A 7,462-nucleotide genomic window follows, 5' to 3' on the forward strand; every position below is an offset into this window, starting at 1 on the left:
CGCCTCCTCCAGCGTCGCCGCGCCTCCCCCGACTCGCCGGTGACCGGATCCGGCGAGATCCGGCCCGGTAGGACCTCGGGCCCCTCCTCCTTCTACTCCGGCCGGTCCTCTCCGGCGAGCTCCGAGGATTCTGGCGAACTTCGTAATCCTTGCCCGGATCCCAGATCTGTGAACAGTGAAACCCTAGGTCGTTTTTTTCTCTAAGTCCCGAAATTTTCAGTTCAAGTGCTCATGTTCACGGCTCCGTAACTTTGCATCTGAAGCTCCGATTCATGCATACAACATATCAAAATGTTCATCTCACAGAGTACATCATTACATTACATTGCATCATTTTCATTTGAGTTCATCTTGATGCCCGAAATGCTGTTAGAAGAGGGCTACTTGAGTTAATTGTCAGATCTGCTACTCCGTTTAGCACTTTTCTCATTTTTGCCATGATTAATGTGTGGATGCTATGCACTGGTGCTCTACATATGTTTTGTTAAGGGTTTTGTCATTTTTCCAGAGGTGCAGCCCATGTATTTTTAGGATGTGTGTGGTGACTTGTGCAAGCTTGCAAAGTAGTGCACTCGCTAATTCTGTTTTCAGGGACTTAGTGAAATAAGTCCTGGAGCTGTTTATCTCATGATGCCATATGTTCTTATTGTTTTCTAGTGATCCGTGCCTCTTTTGAGGATGATCACTAAGGGAGTTTTGTTAATTTTGTAGTGCTCTATGCATCCATATATTTGTTTGCAATTATGCAGCACCCTAGCTTGAGTCAATCGAGCTCTACTTTTGCTACTTTGTGAATCTGGTCAGATTGTCAACTTGTTTGCAATTTCGCCGGTGATGTTGTAGTTGATCCGTGCATGCTATGCTATTGTTCTTGCCATGTCTAGATTGCATTTTGTGCCTTATTGATGGATGTATGCTTGTCTTGCCATGACTTGCACCATAGTGAGTGCATTGAGCTCGTAAACATGCCCACTTGAGTTATATTTCAGCATGTGCCAGTTTTCACTAAGTCTGAAAACTGATTATGTTTTTGCTATGTTCACATCCTTGCAATTGTATTTTCTAGTCCTTTTTGGCTCAAGGTCACTAAGGGACTTTTGTTAAGCTCTTTGAGTAGCTCCATTCCATGCTTTACTTTGCCATGTTCAGGTCCTGTAGCATGTAGTTTTGTTGCTCCGAAGAGGGCTACCTGATCTGAAATTCCGGACAAGTGTTAATTTCACTAAGTCTGAGATCTGTTTGTCATTTGCATTTTTTCCATGCTTGGTTGAACCTGTTAATGGATGAATTGGCCGTAGCTCAGTGCTAGACTTTTGTTAAGCATCTTGTATGCATCCCTGCAATGTATGTTGTTGTCATGTTTGGTTGCTGTAGCATGTTCATCTCATTGCATTTAGATGCCTACTTGCTGTAAATCGCAGACCGGTGTCATATTTGAATCGCTTGCCATTTCCAAACCGTAACTCCGATTCCGGCGTTCTTTATATAGTTTTCAAGCGATTTCATCTCATCTTTCCAGTGGCACACTTGGATTTCCAAGTTGAGGCCAGGTTCTTGAATTTCCTGTCATATCTTGCATTTTACATCCCGCATAGCATATCATCTTTGCATCGTGTTGTTTGAGTTTGCACGTGGTTGATTGTATCCTTGTTGCTTGTTTGTCTTGTTTGGGTAGAGCCGGGAGACGAGTTCGCTAACGAGGAGCCCGTTGAGTTTGCTTTCGAGGATCCAGTCAACTCTGACAACTGTGCAGGCAAGATGATCATACCCTCGAAATCACTACTATCTTTGCTATGCTAGTTTGCTCGCTCTTTTGCTATGCCATTGCTATGATGCCTACCACTTGCTTTCAAGCCTCCCAAGTAGCCATGTCAAACCTCTAACCCACCATGTCCTAGAAAACCGTTGATTGGCTATGTTACCGCTTTGCTCAGCCCCTCTTATAGCGTTGCTAGTTGCAGGTGAAGATTGGAGGCCGTTCCTTGTTGGAACATTTTTTTACTTGATGGGATATCATTATATTATCTTGTTATCTTAACGCATCTATATACTTGGTAAAGGGTGGAAGGCTCGGCCTCTCGCCTAGTGTTTTGTTCCACTCTTGCCGCCCTAGTTTCCGTCATATCGGTGTTATGTTCCCGGATTTTGCGTTCCTTACGCGGTTGGGTTATAATGGGAACCCCTTGATAGTTCGCCTTGATTAAAGATTTTCCAGCAATGCCCAACATTGGTCTTACCATTCGCCACCTAGCCTTTTCTTTCCCTTGGGTTCTGCAGACTCAAGGGTCATCTTATTTTAACCCCCCCGGACCAGTGCTCCTCTGAGTGTTGGTCCAAATAGAGCCACTTGCAGCGCCACCTCGGGGCAACTTGAGGGTTGGTTTTAGTTGTACGTAGTGTTCATCTGAGTGTGCCCTGAGAAATAGATATGTGCAGCTCCTATTGGGATTTGTCGGCACATTCGGGCGATGTTGCTGGATTTGTTTTAACCTGTCGAAGTGTCTTGAGTAACCGAGATACCGAGTCTGATCGGAACGTCTTGGGAGGAGGTCTATTCCTTCATTGACCGTGAGAGCTTGTCATGGGCTATGTTGGGACTCCCCTGCAGGGATTTGAACTTTCGAAAGCCGTGCCCGCGATTATGGGCAGATGGGAATTTGTTAATGTCCGGTTGTAGATAACTTGAACCTTAATTTAATTAAAATGAATCAACCGAGTGTGTTACCATGATGGCCTCTTCTCGGCGGATTCCGGGAAGTGGACACGATGTTGGAGTAATGTTTGCGCAGGTTGCTCTCTAGTTTCTCGCTCGCGCGTTGCCTCCTCTTCTCGCTCTGTTTTGCGAATAAGTTAGTCACCATACTTGCTAGTCGCTTGCTGCAGCTCCACATATATTTACTTGCCTTACCTATAAGCTTAAATAGTCTTGATCGCGAGGGTGCGAGATTGCTGAGTCCCTGTGGCTCACAGATTACTATTACACCAGATGCAGGGCCTGATGATTCCGCTCCAGGAGACGCGTATGAGCTCAAGTGGGAGTTCGATGAAGACTCTCAACGTTACTATGTTTCCTTTCCCGATGATCAGTAGTGGTGCCCAGTTGGGGGTGAACGGGCCCGTGTCGCATGTTGGGTTCTCTTTTATTTTGGCGCCGTAGTCGGGCCATGAGTGTTTGGATGATGTAATGTTATTTATGTACTTGATTGATGTGGCGAGTGTAAGCCAACTATGTTATCTCCCCTTTATTATTATTTATATTACATGGGATGTTGTGAAGATTGCCTAACTTGCGACATATGCCTTCAATGTGATTATGTCTCTAAGTCGTGCCTCGACACGTGGGAGCTATAGTTGCATCGAGGGTGTTACAAGTTGGTAATCAGAGCCTTCCCCGACCTTAGGAGCCCCATTGCTTGATCGTTTTTAGCGGCCGAGTTGTGTCTAGAAAAATGTTTTGAGTCATTTAGGAATTATATATCGGAGAGTTTAGGAATTCTTTTTACTTCCCAGTCTCCTCATCGCTCTGGTAAGGCATCCTGACGTAGAGTTTTGACTCTTCTCTTCTCAAATTTCACTAAAAAAAATTTTGGATCACGCGGGTATCTTGGAATCGTTTCGATGGTGTTATGATGAGAACATTGTCTTGGTGCCTCCTGTCAGGGGTTTAGTGGAAGTGTCCCGGGGAGTTGAGCTCTGAGGTGTTGTCATCATAATTTTATCGTTGCAATTCTGGAATACCTGACTTTAGTACGCCGACATCGAAAATCTCTTTTATGCAGTTCGTTGGTGAGATAACCTCGACGCCACCCAGTACTGGGGCGGGAGTTCGGGAGTATCGACATAACTTGTATAACGGATGCTTTTCGAAGGTTGAGGTAGATGGTTTCCGAAGTTTTCTTGGTTATGTGTTGAAGGATGTAAACAGCTGGATGTAGGATTTGCTAGTTTGGGTGAGATATTATGCTTCCCCTGTATCGCCATCACCTGATTGCATAACCGGAAAGGTTCGGGAGTTTCATAGGTGGGAATTCTAGTAGCTCTAGTTCTTCTTCCACGAATATTGGTTTGAGATTGGGATTTCTTACCGAATATTCGTTCTTGATCCGTACCTTGTTGATTTATTTCTCTACCTTAATTCTACGTGGCTTCTCAATTTATGGATATGTGACCATTTCAAGAGGAATGCATTCGTTCATTTTGTTCGGATGTGAAGACTATATGTTGCAATTTGCATTCCGTTGGATTCAGCTTCAATATTTGTCTATCAATGTGCTAATGGTGGTCAACCTCTTCAGGATGGCTCCTCCAACGTGCACGACTCCGAATCCTGATCCGCCACCACCTCCACCTCCTCTAGAGGCATGGCAAGCTGTGATGGCCGCAACCAATGCAAACACACAGTTGATCATGCAAATTCTCCAAGAGCGCAATTAAGGCAACCAAGGGAATCAAGGCAACAATCAGAGTCACTTTGCTACACTCAACCAGTTCCTTGCTAACGGGCCAAAGACTTTCAGCAATTGTGTTGAGGCAACCGATGCTGACGATTGGCTTGTGGATCTGTGTAAGCATTTCGAGTGCAGTACCGTCAGGCCTGAGGACTTTGTCAAGTTCGCTTCCTTCCAACTCAAAGATCAAGCTGCAGAATGGTTCCAGCAGTACAAGGACTCCAGAGGTGGACGTGTTATCACTTGGGATAATTTCCGTCGAGATTTCCGAGCTCATCATATCCCCCAGAGCATGGTTGAAAGCAAGCGTGAGGAATTCCGCAATCTGAAGCAAGGCTCTTTGTCTGTCTATGACTATAACAAGTTGTTCCAGAAGCTCGCGCGCTTTGCCAAGAAGGACGTCCCTGATGAGAAGAGCATGATATATCAGTTCAGGGGTGGTCTCAGAGAAGAAATCCAGCTCGCTCTTGTTCTCTTTGAACCCTTTAGATACGATGAGTTCTACAACATGGCATTGAAGCAAGAGGCTGCTCAGTTGAAGTGTGATGCTTCCAAGAAGCGAGTCAGAGATGTTACTCCTTCTTCTTCTACTCAAGTGGCCAAGCAACAGAAGTTTTGGCTTCCTCCTCCTCCGTTCCGTCAGCCGTATCAGCAGAAGAGCAAAGGTGGCAGTGGTTCTTCCCACCCACCCAACCTTGGCTTTCAGAACAAGACTTCGTCTCAAGCTCCAAGATCGAGTGCTCCGTACCACCGTCCGCTTTCAGTGGTCATGTGCAACAAGTGCCAACAGAAGGGTCACTATGCCAACAAGTGTTTCAACCAGAGGCGTCTTCCTCCTCCTCCTCCTATTAGATCGGCAAGTACAACTGTGGTCAAACATAACCCCAAGCACGCCAAGGTCAATTTGCTGAATGCAGCTCAGGCAGAGGATTCACCAGATGTGATCATGGGTAACCTTCCTGTTAATGATGTTCCTGCAAAAGTTCTTTTTGACACCGGTGCATCACTTTCTTTTATTTCAACTCCATTTGTGGCCAAGCATGATTTTGTGACCGAAAGGATTCCTGTTCCATTGAAGATTGTGTCTCCGGGCAAGCAAATGACTTCTAACAATTGCGTCCCGGATGTCTCTATCACGTTGCGCGATTAGAAGTTTCTCTCTTCTCCGGTGGTTCTTGGTAACTCGGATATTGATCTTATTCTCGGAATGGATTGACTTTCTAAGCACAAGGCTCAGCTTGATTGTGCAGCCAGGAAAATTCAAGTGACTCATTCGTCTGAGGATGTAATTGTCTTTGCCACTCGGGATAACACTATCCGTCTGTTTTCTCTCAATGAGAAGGGTGAATTGGATGCCATCTCTCAAATTCCAGTCATTTGCGAATATCAAGACGTCTTTCCAGAAGAGCTCCCAAGAATGCCTCCGCACCGGCCAGTTGAATTCGTTATTGATCTTGAGCCCGGCATGGAACCTGTGTGCAAACGTCCTTACAAGCTCGGACCTGAAGAGTTGAAGGAGCTGAAGAAGTAACTCGATATTCAAGAGAAAATGGGTCTCATCCGGCCTAGTTCTTCTCCATGGGGTTGTGGTGTTCTTTTTGTGAAGAAGAAGGATGGAACGGACCGACTTTGTGTTGATTACCGTCAAGTGAACAAGAAGACCACCAAGAACAAATATCCACTTCCCAACATCAATGAGCTGTTCGAACAACTCAAAGGTGCTCGAGTATTCTCCAAGCTTGATCTCCGTATGGGTTATCATCAGATTCGAATCCGTGAGCAAGATATTCCCAAGACGGCTTTCAGGACAAGCTTTGGTTCATATGAATACACTGTCATGTCTTTTGGCCTCGCCAACGCTCCTCCGACGTTCTCTCACATGATGAATTTCATCTTCAACGCCTACACCAATGACTTTGTTTTGGTCTATCTCGATGACATTCTGGTTTTCTCAAAGAATAAGGAAGATCATGCCAAGCACTTGCATTTGGTTCTTGATAAGCTCAGAGAACATCAGTTCTACGCCAAGTTCTCCAAGTGTGAATTTTGGCTCGATGAGGTTCTTTATCTTGGTCATATCATCTCTGCCAAGGGCATTGCCGTGAATCCGGAGAAGGTGTCTGCAATTGTGAATTGGGAACCTCCTAAGAACATGAAGCAACTCCGTAGCTTCCTTGGTCTCGCAAGCTATTGCCGAAGATTCTTTGAAAACTTTTCTAAGATCGCGAAGCCTCTCTCTGATCTTCTTCAGAAGCACGTCAAGTACGTTTGGTCTCTGGAGCGTGACATTGCTTTCAACACTTTGAAAGAGAAATTGATCACTGCTCCAGTTCTGACTCCGCCTGATGAATCCAAGCCGTACGAGGTCTTTTGTGATGCCTCTCTCCAAGGTCTTGGCGCAGTACTGATGCAAGAGAAGAAAGTTGTTGCTTATACATCTCGCCAGTTGAAGCCTAATGAGAAGAACTACCCCACTCATGATCTCGAGTTGGCGGCAGTTGTGCATGCTCTTTTGACTTGGAGACATCTTCTATTGGGAAGAAAAGTGGACATTTTCACTAATCACAAGAGTCTCAAGTACATCTTCACTCAGCCTAATCTCAACCTCAGGAAAACTTGATGGGTCGAAATGATTCAAGAGTATAATCCGAGTATCGAGTATACTACAGGCAAGGCTAATGTGATTGCTGACGCATTGAGCAGGAAAGCTTACTGCAACAGTCTAATTCTCAAGCCTTATTAACCCGAGCTTTGTGAAGCTTTCCGCAAACTTAACCTGCAAGTTGTTCCTCAAGGTTTCCTCGCCAACCTTCTAGTCTCTCCTACCTTAGAAGACCAGATTCGCCAAGCCCAGCTTCTTGATGCTATGGTGAAAAAGGTGAAGATTGGGATTGCCAAGAGTCAGTCCAAGTACAAGTGCTACCGCCTTGATGACAAGGACACTCTCTTCTTCGAGGATCGTATTGTTGTACCCAAAAGTGACCTATGTAAAGTGATCATGAACGAGGCTCACA

The sequence above is a fragment of the Triticum dicoccoides genome, chromosome 3A (genome assembly GCF_002162155.2).
Source record: "Triticum dicoccoides isolate Atlit2015 ecotype Zavitan chromosome 3A, WEW_v2.0, whole genome shotgun sequence".
Classification (NCBI taxonomy): domain Eukaryota; kingdom Viridiplantae; phylum Streptophyta; class Magnoliopsida; order Poales; family Poaceae; genus Triticum; species Triticum dicoccoides.